Source organism: Micrasema longulum, unplaced genomic scaffold (assembly GCF_059751315.1).
Source record: "Micrasema longulum isolate JH-2025_06_02 unplaced genomic scaffold, ASM5975131v1 h1tg000597l, whole genome shotgun sequence".
In the NCBI taxonomy this organism is placed as follows: domain Eukaryota; kingdom Metazoa; phylum Arthropoda; class Insecta; order Trichoptera; family Brachycentridae; genus Micrasema; species Micrasema longulum.
In genome coordinates, this window is record NW_028277793.1 from 1780551 (window position 1) to 1798834 (window position 18284).

Below are 18284 nucleotides of genomic sequence, written 5' to 3' on the forward strand. Positions count from 1 at the left end.
GATATTATCTATTAAATTTATTCCACAACTGTTTCATCTTTCTCTTTGTAATTAACTACTTAAAATTTAATGTAGCTAGGTGCTTATTACGGATATAATAATCTGTAAACTTTTTTATTGACTTTTTTTTTAACTTATTTAAAATACGCGAATAATTACAGAATTATATAAATAATCCGATAAATGTAAATAAAAATGAATTAAATAAAAACATACCTACCTATTGATTTTTTTTTAAAACATCGATAAAATTATACGCTACCTATGGAAACAATAGCAAACGTCAATTTGTAAGTCTTCACTCAAGGTAAATATTCTAAAAAAGGAAATCGAGTGGAGATACGTCTGCCCCGAAGTGCAGTCACGCTCGAGGTCCCGGGTTTGATTCCCGGCAAGATGAAATAAAATTAATAATGTTTGAAATGTGGTTTTACAGTTGAATATTTCACTATCCCTGGACTGAGACCTAAAGCGTTTCATACAACAGTACGTTGTGTGTCCAATGCACGGTCGTTTGCGGAAAGAAGTATGATTATAAAACTTAATTAAATGTTATATTAACACTAATGTGGCCCGCCTCGTGGTCTAATGGTAAGCGTAAAAATACATTTTAGTATTATAAGTGCCCCCACTCAACACGGATTTTCCAGCGAGTCGGGGTAAGTTCAGAGGCATGGATCGTTCCTGGTTGTGACTAATTTTCAGCGCATTTGCCCTCCGTGGAAGAGGTGTCGGGTTCGATTGCCGACACATTTGACGTGAAGTATTTATTTAGAAAGGCACATTGGAGTATTTCAGGACTGCTACTTAAAGCATACTTATACCAATGCAGTGCTCTAGGCACCTTTAGGTGCGGAAAGGGGAATGGTGATGGGTGTCAGAGTACAGAATGAACATCTGTTTATAAAGCAATTTATCGGGACAAAAAGTTACTTTATGTATGTTTTGTAGAAAACGTTGTTTGGCATTTTTTTGACGATTCTTAGTAAAAAATGCAAAACAAAAAAAAAGGTACCGATTTCATCATTAATTATTGTGTTTAAGTTGTTGTAAAGTAGAACAAGGCATTACCCTCACTTTCGTGTTACATAAACTACTGTAGGTAGTTCTTCAAATAATCCACAATATGCATCCACTGCATTCAACGACCTACCCACGGACTGTCAAATCTCACCAACGTTTTATATAATATCGTTACTTAATAGTTCTGTAAATAATTATTTTACTTATAATTTAAGAGTCGTAGGTTGTTGCACCTGCCTGAACGTCTGCTGAATAACAATGGCTATCTATTGTGACATCGGAGCCATATGATGTCACATGAGTCTACATAAAATGAAAGACTTGATATTCATGTCTCTTATTTTTTTTAAATAATGAAGTCATATTTTACTATGACAATCCTAAATTATACATTAAGATATAACACTCCATATGAACCCGAGCTAAAAAGTTGTCCCCAAAGGAAGCGAATGACAAGCAAAATATCATTAATTATTCATCATATTATAATGAATTAATAATGCGCCCTGGATCTCGGACGGTGGTTTGTGGGCATATATTTGTGGCCATATACCTGTCATATCTAAACGAGATGATAACTTGGCTCCTGGGGTGCAATTGAACCTAGTTATGCAGAAAACCGCCAGCCATAGAAAAGTGAAACTGAGATAAAAGCACTTTTGTGAAAAGAGTGAAATACACAAATTGATTCAACAGTTAAAATGTTTTCGACTTCGACAAATGATAAACAATAAAAACATTAGTTTTTTTTATTTTACAAACAAGAATCTAATTATGTATTTGACTAGTTTTAATGATTTTTAAAGGACCGTAAGATATTTGTAGTGCTGTGGGTGTTTTCTGCAAATTGAATGATGCCGCTTTTGTGATCGACATCATTTTCAGATGGTGATTAATGCAGTTTTTTGTATGAAAGCGATCTGGCTGTTTTTAGCAAAACATAAAATTGACCTTTCTGCACTCGATAACATCAATATCTATTTTTTTTTAAAATTGTGGACTGGCTGCTTTCTGCATAACTAAGTTCAATTATGAATCTTCTCTATCCCCTAGAGCTAGAGAGTGGTTAATTTGGGGGATATTTATTTTTTCCCTGCGACTAATTTTTGCTTCATATATGGCCACGCTGATGATTAAACGTCTGAAAATATGAACACATGAAATCAAACGTGATGATTTTCATTTCGAATATTATTGCGTCCTTAAGCATAAACCCAAAACACTTAATTAGGTTGAATTGACCAAACCGTTTTTTAGTGGTTTTATTTCCGTTTTTGAGGCAGTTTTATACACCATTTGACGTTTAATCATCAGCGTGGCCATTATATGAAGCAAAGTGTTGTCGCATTATTTTTTTTTAATTTAAAAATCTTCAAATGAATATATATTTAGGGGGGGGGAGGGTAGAGAAGATTCAAAATACCACCACTGGAGGACTGAGTTACCTTCTCAGTTCTCACTGGAGCAATTCTCATTTAGCGCGTCCACGTCGCGGGGGTGGGCACCTTTCGTTTCAGTAGACCGAAGTATTTAGGTGACTACGTTGGGTGAGGAGCCAGTATTGCGGGGTATAACGCGTCCCTCGCCCAGGGCTACGGGTGAAGAGCCCAACGTCTGTGATGGCGGAGATGAAGTGCATCTGTACGGTGGAACAGGCGGAAGGGGCACAAATATTCTCTCAAGCCACCCGGATAAACATCGAGCTATGGGCTGTTGGAAGACCGCGGCGTCGGGCAGGACGTTGTTTCGAGGGTGGCAGCGGAGGAACTATAGTCAACGGTGGCATCCTAAGCCCCAGTTAGCGATAGGGGTTACTGTCTTGGCGTCAGGTGGCAACAGAAACCAAACAACAAATCTCTTAGTCCGACGTGTAGACTGAGGACCAGGAGGGCTGACCCCAAGTAAATGCGAAATACAGACAGGAAGAAATAGAGTTCATTAATAATGCCTTATAAATACAAAGGACTAGAAAAAAAACATTAATTTTCACCCGAGTACATTCGGGAGATCTTTTCTGTAGGTAAAGTCTGCCCGAGTCATCTCGGGTGTGGGAATTTTCGCATAAATAACAGTCGCTCAAGTATATTCGGGCGTGGTTCTTAAGCGGTTAAAAAGTATATGGGTATTTTTTTTGTTTTTAAATACCTGTATTTTTCTTAGAGTTAAAAAGAGAAGTCCTGTTTCCGGGCAGATACATAATGCGTTAGGTTTGAAAAAGAACCAGAGTAATCAGCGCAGTCACATTCGTGTGGCAATGCGAGCGAAATACGATGTTAATCGGATTGTGGTCCCGTGAGTTATTTACAACTCGTTGAAAATGGCCACCATAATTGAAATATTTTGGTAAATTAAAAGAACGCAAATTTTTATTTATTCAATAAATAAAAAAAAACATTGGAAGGTTTCAGAGCCCCGGACCGGTGCTCGCTTTCAGGTAAAAATCCTAAAAAGGAAGTCGAGTGGAGATAATTGATTAAAAGGGCGGTGGCGCACTTATTTATTGTTTCTGGACTGGCACCTGAAGCGTAAGACTGATCACCTTACCTTGGAAAATAATAAAAACGATCGAGATATGCCGCAATCAAAGTATCAATGCAGCGCCTACCGGTCCACCGGATGCGGATACGAACATTGCGATGAAAAAGAGATAAAACATTCCAGATCACACCTTTCAAGAAACATCGCATTGTTATTCTGGCCTTTAAACAAGATATTGATATTTAATGTTTTGATAATAAATAACCAAGGTAATTTGTAAATGTTTGACTGCGCAATTGAAGTAAAAAATATAACTATTCGGTAAAATATGTATCGTAACCTGAGGTGACTTTGCGCCATAATAAGAAATGACCGTGAATATTGAAAAATCCTGCCCAATAATAAAAATAAAACACAAATCTAAATTCGTTACAACAGAGAGAGAAAACGTTTTTGAGAAGGGAATATGGAATTTTATGCATTACAGGGCTTATGGTCTGTCGTTGGTTGGTTCAGGTGGCTACTTTACACACTGTGTAACATTCACCATTCTGCTTACGTTTAAACATTAACATTTCCTGGACACTTCCATCTGTTTACTTTTGTGAAGCAATCGAGCTGAAACCTTTATCATGCGGGTGAGATTCATCCGGCTGAACCAATTTACCCACTAGGCAACGCCCGAAAACAATTGATATATTTCTTACACCAGTTAGTTCTCGTTATCAACTAGTTCTAGTACTAGTTGATAAAACAACCAATGTTTAAATGAAAGAGAAATGTAAGTATTTCACATTTATTGAGTAAAAATCAAAAAAATAAAAAAAACAAATTTGGAGCAAAGCATTCAATACGGTGGGGATACTTTTCGCCGAATTACAAAATCAAGCAAAAATAATACAAATAATGTTGTGACGCAAAGTATACTTCGAGTCAAAACATTTTCTATAAAAAGTGAGCACATGTAAGAATGTCATTGCAATAATACTAATTAAAGAGAAATATCACGCTGATGGATACCATGGACAACAAACAACCTCAGGGTAGCGAGGGTTAAATAATATTTTTCCTAATATCGCTCTCTATTGGGCCTGCCACACACTCGACGAGTGGTATGGGAAGTAGCGAAGAAAGGAGGCAGAGACGTAGTGTGGCAACATTACTCGTCATGCCGCTCAAAAAACCGTCAAAATAGGGAGCGATGGGTACGACGAGGAGCATGACGAGCGGCATGACAAGTAATGTTGCCACACTACGTATCTGCCTCCTTTCCTCGCTACTTCCCATGCCATTCATCGAGTGTGAGGCAGGCCCATAACCTAACCTATAACCTAACCTAATGCTCCCTCTAAAAAATCTAAAATCGAAAACCTTCTTCAATTTACATAGCGGCTAAACGTGGCTAGCTGAATAGGGAAATATCACATACCTACTGCGAATACCGATAAAAATATATAAAATGGATTAAAAATAATTTTGCATTTTGAGAAATATTTTCATTCATGAATGTACAAAATAAATTGAATAAAAATACGTTGCTAGAAAAATGCAACATGTTTGGCCTTGGTAGTTGTGACGTCAAAATTCGTGTCAATATTCTTAACAAATTTGAATGGTCAGGAACAAATAAACATGTCTCGTGACATATTAGGGGCGTGGCCAATGGAATGACCGTTTTTGTGGGAAATCAAAATTACAAAAAAATGTGGACAGTATTTCATAGACCTTTATTACTTTCAAAATATAAAGAAAAAAACGTGATATTTCCCTATTGTTGACAATATGGCCAATCGTCGATTGGCCCTTTCACAATACGGATTTGTTTGGTAGCTGGAATACATATTGGCTAGCCAAATGGCTAGCCAATATGTATTCCAGCTAAAATGACAATCCGACTGCGACACATACAGGGAACAGCGCCCATTTTATCCACGTAATATTTAAAAATACTGCTCGCAAATTGACAGGAGGAATGTACGAGTATTTTAACAACTGTTGACGAAAAAGTTTTGTTTGCTGAAAATGTAAGAATATTATTATTCGGAAGGTAGGTGAGCGAAATGTCATTGTTGGAAAACAAAGATTATTATTAATGCACAGCTGTAAATGAAGATAAATAGAACTTATCTTTAAATCATCGCTAATTTCATAAATCGCAATGTTTTCAAGACCCGTTTAAGATTGTATGTTGCGCATTTTGTTGACTTTGATAAATAAATGTCCACTACTGTCAGATTTAAGGTCACTAACCCTTATTTGCGTAGATATAATACACCTTCTGATTACGCGCTTTGTAAGACGTATTATAATGTTACTAAATGTTTTTTAAATAAAATATTACGAGATTTAATTTATGACTGAAGAATGGGAACAACTGGTTGCGTAAGCAGCAAGCAATCCTAAAGGTAAGATCTCTTTACGCAAGTACGAGTATTTTGATACTTACCTTTTTTCTTATAAACATCAGTGCCGTACGGTGACTGAAATAATATCAGAAACCACAATAAAATGTAGATATCCTTTCCCTTACTGTCCTGCCCGTTACGGTGCTGTGCAGTCACTACACGTGCAAAAAATGAGAGATTTTAAATCGTAAAAGTATAATATTCATCGGCAATTACTTCAATTGATTAAGGAATCTGAGAATTTATTGAGGATAGTAATATGCTATCCCATTGAATCATTTTTTGTATGTCCATATATATTATGTATGTATGTTTATAAATATGTATTTATATATGTGTGTATATATGTATGTATGTGTTTATGTATGTATGTATGATACATTTGGTTTTATTTTTACATTTAACGTAAACTGTACTTTTTTTTCTTCTCTTTTGGGTTATAACTGTTTTTCTATTTCTTTGATATTATTTTTATTTATGGGAAACACATTTGATAACCATATTTGCCGCAACAAATCGGTTTCTTAAAACAGGCATTTGCCCATATAGGAACCGATTGCAACATTAGGCATACTAATATTTCTGACTTGCCGACCCTTCATATACTGAGCCTACTCCTAGTACAAGCAGAATTTTGTAATAATGTATGCATAAACTGATAAATAAATAAACAAATTATTTATAGTTGAAGTCAAAAGTGGTGATATTTTTAATCTAATTGATAAAAACATGAAAAAAAACATTGATTCATGCTCTCAGTGAGCGCAAAAGAACCACCCCCAACGAAAGCCGGGTAGCTACTAACGCAGATAACAGGCGTCTGGAAAAGTACAAGAAACTTTGCTGTTCGCGCGTGTGACGCATAAAAATGGTCTCTCTCGCTCCAAAATATACCCGTATTATCGAGAGTGAGACGTAAAGAGTGTGCGAGACAATTATAAATTAGGATTACTCTTTTACTTCGAACGCAACATGCGACACATTGGTAAACTTTCTATTGTATTGGTGATATCTCTGATTTTTTACAAAACGCTTTGTGTTCCCAATAAGCATTAATTATTAAATAAAAAAAATATTTTTACCGATACGTAAATGTATAAAGAAGGAATGCCGAAAATGTCAACCCATCATTTATTATATTTATGGAGATATTAAAGTTATTAGATGCAATGTATACTAGCCACACATCATCGGAAAGGGAGAGATATTATAAAGGGTACGTATTCGATATTTTATAAAAAAGTGTTTCAATGAATTAATTTGAATAGGGGTCGTAAACCCCGATTTTGATTAAAAACGTATTTTCAAAGTAAATGCCGTAAAGGGTTTATTTGATTTATATTTCTGTACAAGGTGGATGATTGTTATGAATAGTAAATGGAAAAAGAAAGAGCTGTGTTATTTAAAAACATAATATATATTTGTAAAGAAAAGGTGATTAGATATTGCCATTCGATTTCGAAGTTTGAATCTGATTATATAAATGAAAGAATATTGATTAAAAATATTTTTTCCCATAATAAAAAACACAAAAAACGTATTTAAAATCAGGTATATGTTGTTATTAGTACTGCGATATTCAGAATAAAAATACATTATTTTTACTATTTCAAAACAATTGATTGTTAACATCGACTATTGATTTAAATACAGGAAAATTAAGATATTATTTTAATTTTATATCGTACTGTTTTTCAATTGATAATTGAAATTCACGCAATAAACGATATTTTAAAAGATCAAGGCACTGCGATTATTTCAACAATTTCAGGGCCCGATGCATGGTATAAAACGGAAAAATGAAAACAGAAATAGTTTGAATTTAATTACCTACTCTTCTATCTATTTCCATATTGCATTCTTTTTTGTGCATACTTATTTTCCTTCCTCGTTACCATGAATTATTTATACCTAAAGAGAAACAATAACTCCCTTTCAAATGTAGGTATTTGTATACTCTTACGAATTTACTTAGGTAAATCATTTATTTTATTTGGTATTATTAGTAGAAACTGTAATATTCATACGTAGTTTACACTTTTGTTTATATTTACTTGGTTGCAATTAAAAATTTCAAAGTAAATATAATACTCAAGCAAAAAAAACGTTAACTGTTTGTTATATATATTAAAAACGTTTTTTTTGCGTCCTTTATTTGTGGTTTTCATATATTGTGTTCTGGGCTGCTCTTCCAAATGCTCTCGTGACCGTATTATCTCGTGTATTTACATACAAAGTACACGAGAAAAATGGTTTTCACACGCCGCGAGAGTGGTTCAGAATAACACCCCTGGGTCCCGATTAAAATAGGAGGTTACCAGAGATATCTTCAATTGTCTATAAAGTAAAATCGTTTTCTTTTTGTATAAAAACGTGTATATATGTATAAAAAATTGAAATATCTTCGTTGGTAATCTGTTATTGAACATGTATCAAACCATATTTTACATTAATATTCAATTGTTTACGCAGAAAATTATCAATAAAGTAAAACTAAGTTTTCTGTATGAAAAACAGAATATGTGTTCGGACCAAATCTATACCTACCTACCCGTTCTTCCCATTTCCTAGCGCACTCTACGCAAAAATAATTCTACGCATGAGTGCCGGAACAAACATTTTATAATCAGTACAAAAATCTAACAGTAACGAGTGAAGTGCTCAACTAATCTATCATCAAGCGAGCTGTGCCAGCTTTCATTTAGACCGCCAGCTCCATACTAGCTGTGCCAGCGTCTCACGACCGCCAGCTTCACCAGCCAGGTTCCAGCACTCATCACGCCTTATCATCAGCAGGTTAGTGGAGTTGCGCAACGTTCCTTCCTAACAATACAGTCCACTCTAAATTTTCCTCCTCCTAGGACGAGGTATAATTCACATCTCGTCCAATCCTTAACAATATATTTACATTTCTTTTCTAAACACGTTCAATTACAGGTTACCAACTTTGAATTTTAATACAAATATACGCATTTTCGTACATAAATATCGATGTTACTTTATACCGTTTCGACATGTTCCGATGAAGACAACGTTCGTAATCGCGGCCCTAGGCAAAATTATGTAAAGTAAAATTAGGTTTTTTGTTTAAAAAAAGCATTTTTTTAAACATGTTTAATTACTGGTAACCGACGAAGATACTTTAAATTTTGAAACAATTATACACATTTTCGTACATAAATTTCGATTTTGGTTCATAGACAGTCGAAGACAATTCTGTTAACTTGGCATTGCAATCGGGGCCAAGATGTAGAAACAAATGTAATTAGATTAGAAAAGTGCATCGGTATAATTGGCTATTTTAATAACTTATCGATAACAAATTAATGACACCGATTAATCAGAAAACAAGTGATCAATGATTATTATTGGGATTATTAGGAAATGCGAATTTTCTATGTTTTTGTTCCAGTTTTCATAAAATATAATAAACGTTCTACAATAAGTCGATTCCCATTTATTCAGCACGAGTTATTTACGACTTTCAGGAAATGGACTGAAAATTAAAATATTTAGGCATTTATAAGAAATCAAATATTTCAATAAAAAAAAAACACTACTTCTTTTTGTTTAGATTCATACCTCCAATGTAAGACTGACCATCTTACCTCTGTGTAAAAAAATATCAATATACCCTACGATTAGTGTACCAGAGCAGTGCTCTATGCACCATTAGATGCGAAAACGGAATGATGATGATGAATATCTATAAGATTACAAATATGGGACCGATCATTTACAAATTATATCTTTACTCGAAGATACACCCAAAAACATCCCTGATTATTGTGAGATTCGAAACGCTACTTCATATTTTATAAACATATTACAACAGAGATAAAGAGCATTTAAGATAAGGGAATATAGAAGCCTGGGAATCTATAGGTCTTGCGACCTGTTATTGGCTGGTTTATGTGGCAACTTACACTTTGCAATATACACCATTCTGCCTATGTTTAATCATCGATAGAAATTGAAAAATAATTACAAGCTTTGCCTAGTTCGTAGGTGAAATAATTCAGTCAGATGAATCTCACCCGCATCAGTAACGGCTCTATAACTTCACAAAGATCGGAAAGGAATATATATGTTCAAATACAGGCAGAATGGTGAATGTAACACAGTGTGTAAAGTGGCCACTTTAATCAGCCAATGACAGGTCATAAGCCCTATAGACTTCTTGAATTATATATTCCCTTCTGTAAAACGTTTTCTTCTCTGTTGTAATATGTTAAAATGACCGGCTCCCTAGCGGGTTGACTCCGGTTCTTGTCTACAAAATTTGGACAACCTCCAAATATTGTTTATGTTTTATAGTTTTCATGAATCTGAAAAATGCTCGAATAAACGTAGCTCTGAAGAACCTGTAGGTAAACGAAATTTATTTTACGCTATAACTGATACCACAATAAAATGCATATTGTAATGTTTCGGACTTTATTAAAGATTGCTGCAGAAATTAAATGGCATACGTGCACCATGTCTAGAAAAATGTAATTAAAATACTTTTGAAATCTTCCAAAACAACACAGCCGCCAATCCGGAAACCAATATTATTCAATAATACCGATACCACTGAACCATAAACCTTTTTTGTCTTTTCGTTTACATTATGCTAAGTCGTGATAACTAGACAGTGAAATTATAAACGTAAAATATTAAATACTATAAACACAACAACACATTTCTATGTGGCCCCCATCAGCCCCTTCTTCTAGTAAGGGGCTGATGAAGAATACAGTTTTGTGTGTGTGGAGTGCTTTCGGATCGGTGGGCTACTCTCAGATGAAAATCCTGGAATAGGAAAATAAGTAGAGAAAAGTCCGCCTCGTAGTGAAGTGGTTGGCGCGTTACGCATAAATCCGCACCTAATGGTGAATAGTGCACTGCATTGGTACACCGACCGCAGCCTATCTTGATCAGTTTTGTCAAATGAGGGTAAGCTGATCAGTCTCACGCTGCAGGTGCCAGTTCAGGAACTATGAAATATATTTGTGTAAAAACACCCTTTTAAATAAATATTTCTTGTCAACGATGTCGGGAATCGAACCCGAGACCTCTCGCATGGTAAGCAAACGCGCTGACCACTACACCACGAGGCCGACGTATGATAACATGTATTTATATTTATTTAATATACGAGATATATATATTTATATTTAATGTACCATTATCGATGTTGCCTACGTCGATTACAAAAAATTAGGAAATGATAATAATAACAAACACGCAGTTTAAAATATCGTAAACTTGTTATTGTCAATATGAGATATACTGGCATATATATTTATAAACTGTTACTAGAAACGGACTCGACACTTGACCAATTCTGGCTGTCATTATTTAATAAAGAAACACGAATAATTGACACAAGCATCCAATGAACGATGAATAAACATTTTAGAAATATACTGAATTATTTTGGCAATCCTAATACAAATATTGATAAATAAAACAAATATACTGCAGTCATCGATATAATGTACATATTTGTTGGGTATAAATTTTCTGTATTTAATTGCGTATGTAAATGAACGATTACAATTCACAAGGATTTTTAAAGGTAATTATTTTGATGTAATTTTAATATGTGAATAATTCTAACTAAAAATATGGATTTGTGTTTTCCGCCGATTAGTAACAGGAAATCGAACAAAACAGATGAAACCAATGACGTCCTTAATGCGCTTACTATGCAGATCAACTGCACAAACAACTTACCGAAAATATAAATGAACGCAAAACAACACGTTCTCACCAACAGTTTAGTGATAAGTAACAGGGAAGCATATCCAAAAGCGAGAGTAGGTTTATCAGTCAGTGCATCAAGTATACGAAACTAACATAAACAAAACGAAATATCGCATTTTTCAAACAATAATAACAATGTTTGTTATCACAAAACGAACTCATAGACTTGTCCTTGTTTTCTGTTAACCTTGTGAATACTAAACTTACGATTTACGATACTATTTCACTAAACTAAACCAATTTCCCGATGTTTTGAGCGAGAATTTACGACCATGCAACACTTGGCGTGAAGGCGACTTTAGCGACACTGGCGATCGCTCGCGTATTTGTCATACTTATATGAAAATGCGATCGCGGTGAATTTTCTTCGTGGTATTTCAGTAGTGCTACAAATTTTCCCACGTGCGTTTATATCGTTTATAACGCACCCTGCGAACGATAAGTTTTACTTCGACTATATTAGTTTTACAAATAACAATTATAACGGCTTCCGAATACAAAGAAACAAATCGAACGAAAATTTATTCAGAAAAAACTTGGAAATTTGGCACACTTAGACAATAAATTAATCAGAAAAATAACAGTTGTTTTTCTATTTGTATTTACGATCACCGTGAAATGATAAAAATACCAGGATTAAAATATGTATTTGTTTAAAGACTTAAAAATAAATACATAGCACACTGTAAATAAAGGCATAAGGTATACATAATGAGCTGCTAGCGTTGTTTTGTTTTCGTATTCATGTAAAAAAGATGCACAAAAAGAGATAGACACAAATAGACATAATAGATACTTGACTCGGTCACATTAACTTGTTGTTTCTTTTACAATTTGGTTTTAAATTAGCAGCGCTTAGCGTTACAGGCGAGTCTAGGAAACCCATCAAAAATATGGCTCATCTTCAATGTAATCTAGACCAAATTTTTGCACGTCAACAGCAATAAACGTTATCTAAAAAAACACTAGAATTAATAAACAAACTTTTCTAGGTAACTAAATTACGATAAAAATCATAAAATATATTGTTTACATGATCCAAAAAACGGTAGTGTATGTGAAATTATATTTTATGGTTTTCATTTAATATAAATGTGGATATGTGTTTACCATTTTTTGATTAGATTTAGTCTGTTAATAAATAAATGTATCGTATTTGATCATTCAAAATAGTGTTTGTCTCTAAATTAAACAAGTAAAATAATGTTTGCTATCTTGATAACACGTACCTTATTTAAATACTAAAACACGTTAATTATATTTTTACGTCATATTCGAAAAAAAACTGATGTTACATCAATTTCATTTCGAGTAGGTATTGTAATAATTATTTTTCTGAAAACCTGTCAAATTTTCTAATATTTCACGTCTGAAAAAGCAGAGGAGGAATAATTTTATTTTAAAACCTTTTGCGCCTTTATTAAGAGGGCTTCAATAAAGAAAAAAAAATTGTTTCACGTTTTATGATATATTATGCAAGTTTCTGAATATAATAAAAATGTCGAAACTGAAGTAATATTGTGAATGATGTCGATTATGTTGGAAAAGAGTAACAAATTAAAATTGGCATGTTGTACGGAATCCGCTCGAGTAAAGTACATATTATCTATAGAAATTCATTTGTGTTCATTTTTGCGGGACTGTCTATTTTCAGCGCTTCTACGAGCAGAGATCACAACGAGATATTATTCATATTTTTGTCTATAAAACAGCTTTGGATAAAAATATAATTACGTGAATGGGTGTCCGCTCACAAAACATGACGAAATGTCGGGAAATTATAGTAGATACTTTGTGCTTTATTTTTTAAATATTTTGCATGTTGTTTTCCTTATTAGTTTTTATGGATTACTTTTTTTTATATCTCAGGCCATTTCCATCATCATTATTGATTATTATTTTACGTTAGCAGTCATCTATAACAATTTTTGTAAATAAATTATGTGTAAAAATACATATCTTTTGGTTCTTAATAATGTGTACTTTTTAAAGTTATATAATTTCTCTAACGTTTTTCTTTGTAAAGGAAAAATAAGAAACCTGCTGACAAGCCGTTTTCGCGATTGAGTGGGTTTCATTATTTTTCCTTTTATATTTTATGTTCATGTTTACCTTCTTAAATAAAAATAAATACAAATACAAAAACTTTTTGGGTAACTGCAAAAAATAACGTAAATTGAGACACCTTTGTATTCTTTCGCCGATTGTTTCGTATTTTTCATAGTAAGCACCAAATTTTGAGTTCAAAATTATACCGAAGGCATTCAGCAATGAATCTTTGAAAAAAAAGCGTAATAAAAATAAATTATTATAAGTTTAAACAAGACATTTATTGTCATTATTAGATTGAAAAAAAAAACAAACAAATAAATGCTATTTGATAAATAAGATAGTGACATAATTTTTATTAGGTCAGACCAGGTCACCAAGAACATGTTTTTATTTATTTACGAAATGACATAAACTTAAATCACCAAGATTATCGGTAAGTCGAAATGAAACAATCACAAAGCTAAATTGGTCGTTTTAATCTTTTAAAAAATAAAATAAAGTTGCCATTTGTATCGGAATAAAATCGACTCAACCGGCTTTCGGTTACTATGTTTGTCTGCGTTGAGTCCTTCACACAGCAATATAAACACAACACTAATAACGTCGCTTCCATACTGACACGGAACCTAAATTCTCTGAGTAACAAAGAGACCGACGTAACGGTTTTGTCCTATTCCCCACTCGAATGTTGCATTTTTATAAATTCAGAAAGACGGATAATGTTCATTGAAGTCGTTTTATGATTTAAACTCATTTTAAAGTTTTTTGTGTGAGGTAAAGAGGGATAAAATAGACAGAATGGAGAATGTTACACAGTGTGTAAAGTGGTCATTGAAAACAACCAACTTAATACAGTGCCCTATTTACCTATGAGTGCGAATAGGAAAATGGCCTCTTAACTCTGTTTTGGTGATGTAATTCAACACATTAAAAAAAATCTGTTAAATTTAATAATTGAATTGTAACCACACACATATCATAGAAACGTTAAAAATATGTTATTTAAACGTAAAATGGTTCATAAAGCAAAGAGGTTTATTGACAATCATCACTTTTGTGAAATAAGCATTGTTTCATTTAAAAAAAGGTTTAATAAAGCTTATTGTAGAGGTCAGGGCATTTGTCTACCATGCAAGAGGTCTCGGGTTCGATTCCCGAAAGTGTTGACATGAAATATTTATTTGAAATATTATTAAATATTTTAAATACTTATATTTAGGTATTTAGAATATTTCATAGTACCTGGACTGGTACCTGCAGCGGAAGACTGACTATCCCCTCATGTAACAAAAATGATCAAGATATGCTGCGATTTGTGTACCAATATAGTACTCTATGCACCATTAGGTGCGGAAAGAGAATGATGGTGATGATGAATAAAGCTTTGCCTAAAAGTTTTAGTTGAATTACTCTAAAAAAACAAAATCACGAATATCGTGTGCACATTCAATTGTTTTTTTCCTCTTCTTCTTCGCAGTCTCAATTCTGGGGATTGGTTTGCAGCAAAGTCCTGCATTTCGTCTTAGACTACTCTCTATTCTCTGTAGCCCTCTCCAGCTCAGCATACTCGTATAAGGCGCAGTTCAAATCCTCGCACACTTGCTCCAAATACTCCCATCGAGTGCGGTGTTTTCCTCAATAACCCTGCATATATGTCTGTTCTGCTTTTGACAAGCATTTTCCCATCACACACGACGGCATATTTTTGCGAAGCGTCACGTCTGACTACGGTGAAAGTCCGTTAAAATGAAAGCACGGAAGGCAATTACCCACGAATTGAAATAACATTTTCTTCGCACTTGTAACGTGTCTTTTTAATTAAATGTCATTATTGTAAGTACGTAAATATTGGTTCCTCAGATTTACATACTAGGTATGCGCTTTTTTACATGTTTAGTTTAAAATTGAACAGCTGTTATCAATTCCTAACAAGAGTGTTCGAGTTGACACGTTGTGGAATGCGTGGAGTAAAAATACTTAATATTAATAAAAACCGTCGATAATTATCTATTATTTTTCTAAAAATGGTCCCTCTATGTTTCTGTGACCATAAATAATATTATGAATATTATTTATTAGAAAAAAATGTGTATTTGGGAAGAATGTTTACTGGGGATGGAACTGAAAAATATGTTGAAAAGAGGGTGAGTGCCGAGAACAGGGCGAACGGTGCACTGAAATCTACCTTGGCAAACAAATATTTGTCGCAGAAGGCAAAACTAGCAGTTCACAATGGAGTTCCAGTGCCGACCCTAATGTACGGGAGCGAAGTATGGAATTGGAAAAATAATTATGAAAGTAGGTTGAATGCTGTCGAAATGCGATCTCTCAGGCGAATGTGTGGCAAAAAGATGCATGATAGGTGCACATATGCCGAGATCTGCGCACCATGCAAGGCTGAGACAAGCATTATCGACAAACCAAGAAAGGAATGCTGCGTTGGTTTGGACATGTAGAGCGAACGGACAGCGAAAGAAGGGCTAAAAGGATCTCCGATGCGAATGTTGATGGATGCAGAAAACGAGGAAGACCGAGAAATACATGGTGCGATCAGATCCAACGAATACTTAGATGGACATGTCAAGAGTAGGAATAATCGGCGTTTGTGCATGAGATGTATGAATGCAGAGGAAGCGAGGTCTGTATGCAAAGAGAGACTAAAAGGAGACTGCTGCGAGACATTGCGTAGATTTATATATAGTACTATTGAGTGTGTTGTCCAGATGTTGATTACAATTCATGTTTATGTAATTATTTTTAGTATTCTTTAATAATACGAGTATGCATTCTTCCACTTTCCATTGTATCATATTCCAATTTAACAGAGGGCTCTTGGCCTTATAGAGTTAGACACACATTATGATTTTTTTTAATGTCTGTAGAAATAAAATAAAAAATACAAATAAACATAAATAAAAGACAGCGTTATATGGTGTTCTATCCTCTCTACTTACCCCTATTTTAGTTTATTAAATTTGTGTGACAATTTTATCATATTCTGAACATTTTCAAATATTCTTATTTTCATGGTTGGTAAATATTTTTGCTGCAATTCTTATATATATATATACTTTTATAATTTATATAGCGCCATATTTGTGAGTGGTTTGATTGATTGTAGTGTGAAAACACCCTTTTCAGTAAATATTTCATATCAACCATGTCAGGAATCGAATCCGAGACCTCTCGCATGGTTGGCAAACGCACTATTACGCCACGAGTGCAACACAACACTAATAATTTTAACACATATAACCTTTTTTTAAATAATAATAACCTTTATTTTTCTCTACTGCAACGCTGTTTCTTCTACAGCCAATGAGAGTTCGATATCCGCCATCTTAATACAGAGCTAATTTGATAACAGTATTCATGTTTTTACAGTATTTGCAAAAATGTTATTTTTGTTAGTGCGAAGTAGTGATTTAAAAAAAAATCGTTACGTTACTATTCTGAAATAGGCGAGCATTGGTGAGTAAAAGTTTATAATATTTTTTTTTTATTTGTGCGCCATTTAATAAGTCCAACAACATCGCCGGATATTCTAATTTGACATTTTGGATTTGAAAGAAAATCATTTAAATACACTCTGGGGCAGAGTGTAACTCTGTTAGGGGATTTTGTTATGGTCAAATTTTCCAGAAAATAAGAGAAACATTATGCTGGCCGGGTGCTGAGAATAAAGAATACGAAATTCAGTGCCTTCAAAAAAGCGCAGAAATAGAAAACTGTTTATATTATCTATTGGAATTTGATCTGGCACTTGTGTCAGTTGATGATATTAATGACATTACAGCATCTAAATACTAAGGGTAAAACAAAGAGGCAAGCTATTTTAATTTCCAAAAGGTATTTAGGAAAAAAGGTGTTTTGGCCAATGTTTTTCAATGTTCCCTTCTTTGTTAAACTGTTACCCTATGCTAGTTACACTGTACCCCAGATCTGCGGTAAAGAGTAACAAGAAAGTGACTTTAGAAACCACGGGAGTCAAATGAAATGTTCAGGAAACAAGATTTTGTGATTGCGTGATTTCCAAAGAATCATAACTTTTGAATCAAATGAGATAATTTCAATCTATAAAGAACTTTCAATGTAAAATATTGATTATTTTGATAATAAGGGTACATATTATAATTGCATATCTGGTACATCTGATGTGTTTTGCATTCAAATAAAGTGGATTTTAGATTTTTATTTTACCTTAAAAAAGCATTTTTATGATGAAAATAGACCTCGGTGTTTTATAACATATAAAATAGCGTATTGCCATAATCTCTGCATTTTTGAACGGCAAAAAGTGGACTCGCATGTTTTATCTTCTAAGGCCTCTAAGTGCCGCGGCACACTGGTGTATCGTGGTCATCAGTTGGTGTGCCGAGGAAAAAGTTAAGGTTTTGTGAAGATAATTCACCTAAAAATAGCTGAGAGTTATAAGAGTGAGAGCTACTTATGTGAATTGGTATCTCTCACTACTATTAAATTTAAAAAAAGAGAACGCCTGAGGACGATCAATGAAGAGTTGAAAGCAGCCTTATCAACAATTGCTCCAAATTTTGATCGCCTGTTCTCAGTTAA

General features: G+C 33.8%; 1 protein-coding gene across 2 annotated transcripts in view; it reads right to left on the bottom strand.

Moving 5' to 3' along the window:
* Positions 1-11966, bottom strand: part of LOC148280305 (uncharacterized) — a 58609-nt gene extending 46643 nt beyond the window's left edge. Inside the window, exon 1 of one of the 2 annotated variants that reach the window (XM_088228632.1) lies at positions 11865-11966. The gene's annotated coding sequence lies outside the window, so the exon portion shown is untranslated. Of the gene's footprint in view, positions 1-11627 lie in introns of both variants that reach the window. The other variant, XM_088228631.1, reaches the window with a different exon arrangement.
* Positions 11967-18284: the final 6318 nt, after the last annotated feature.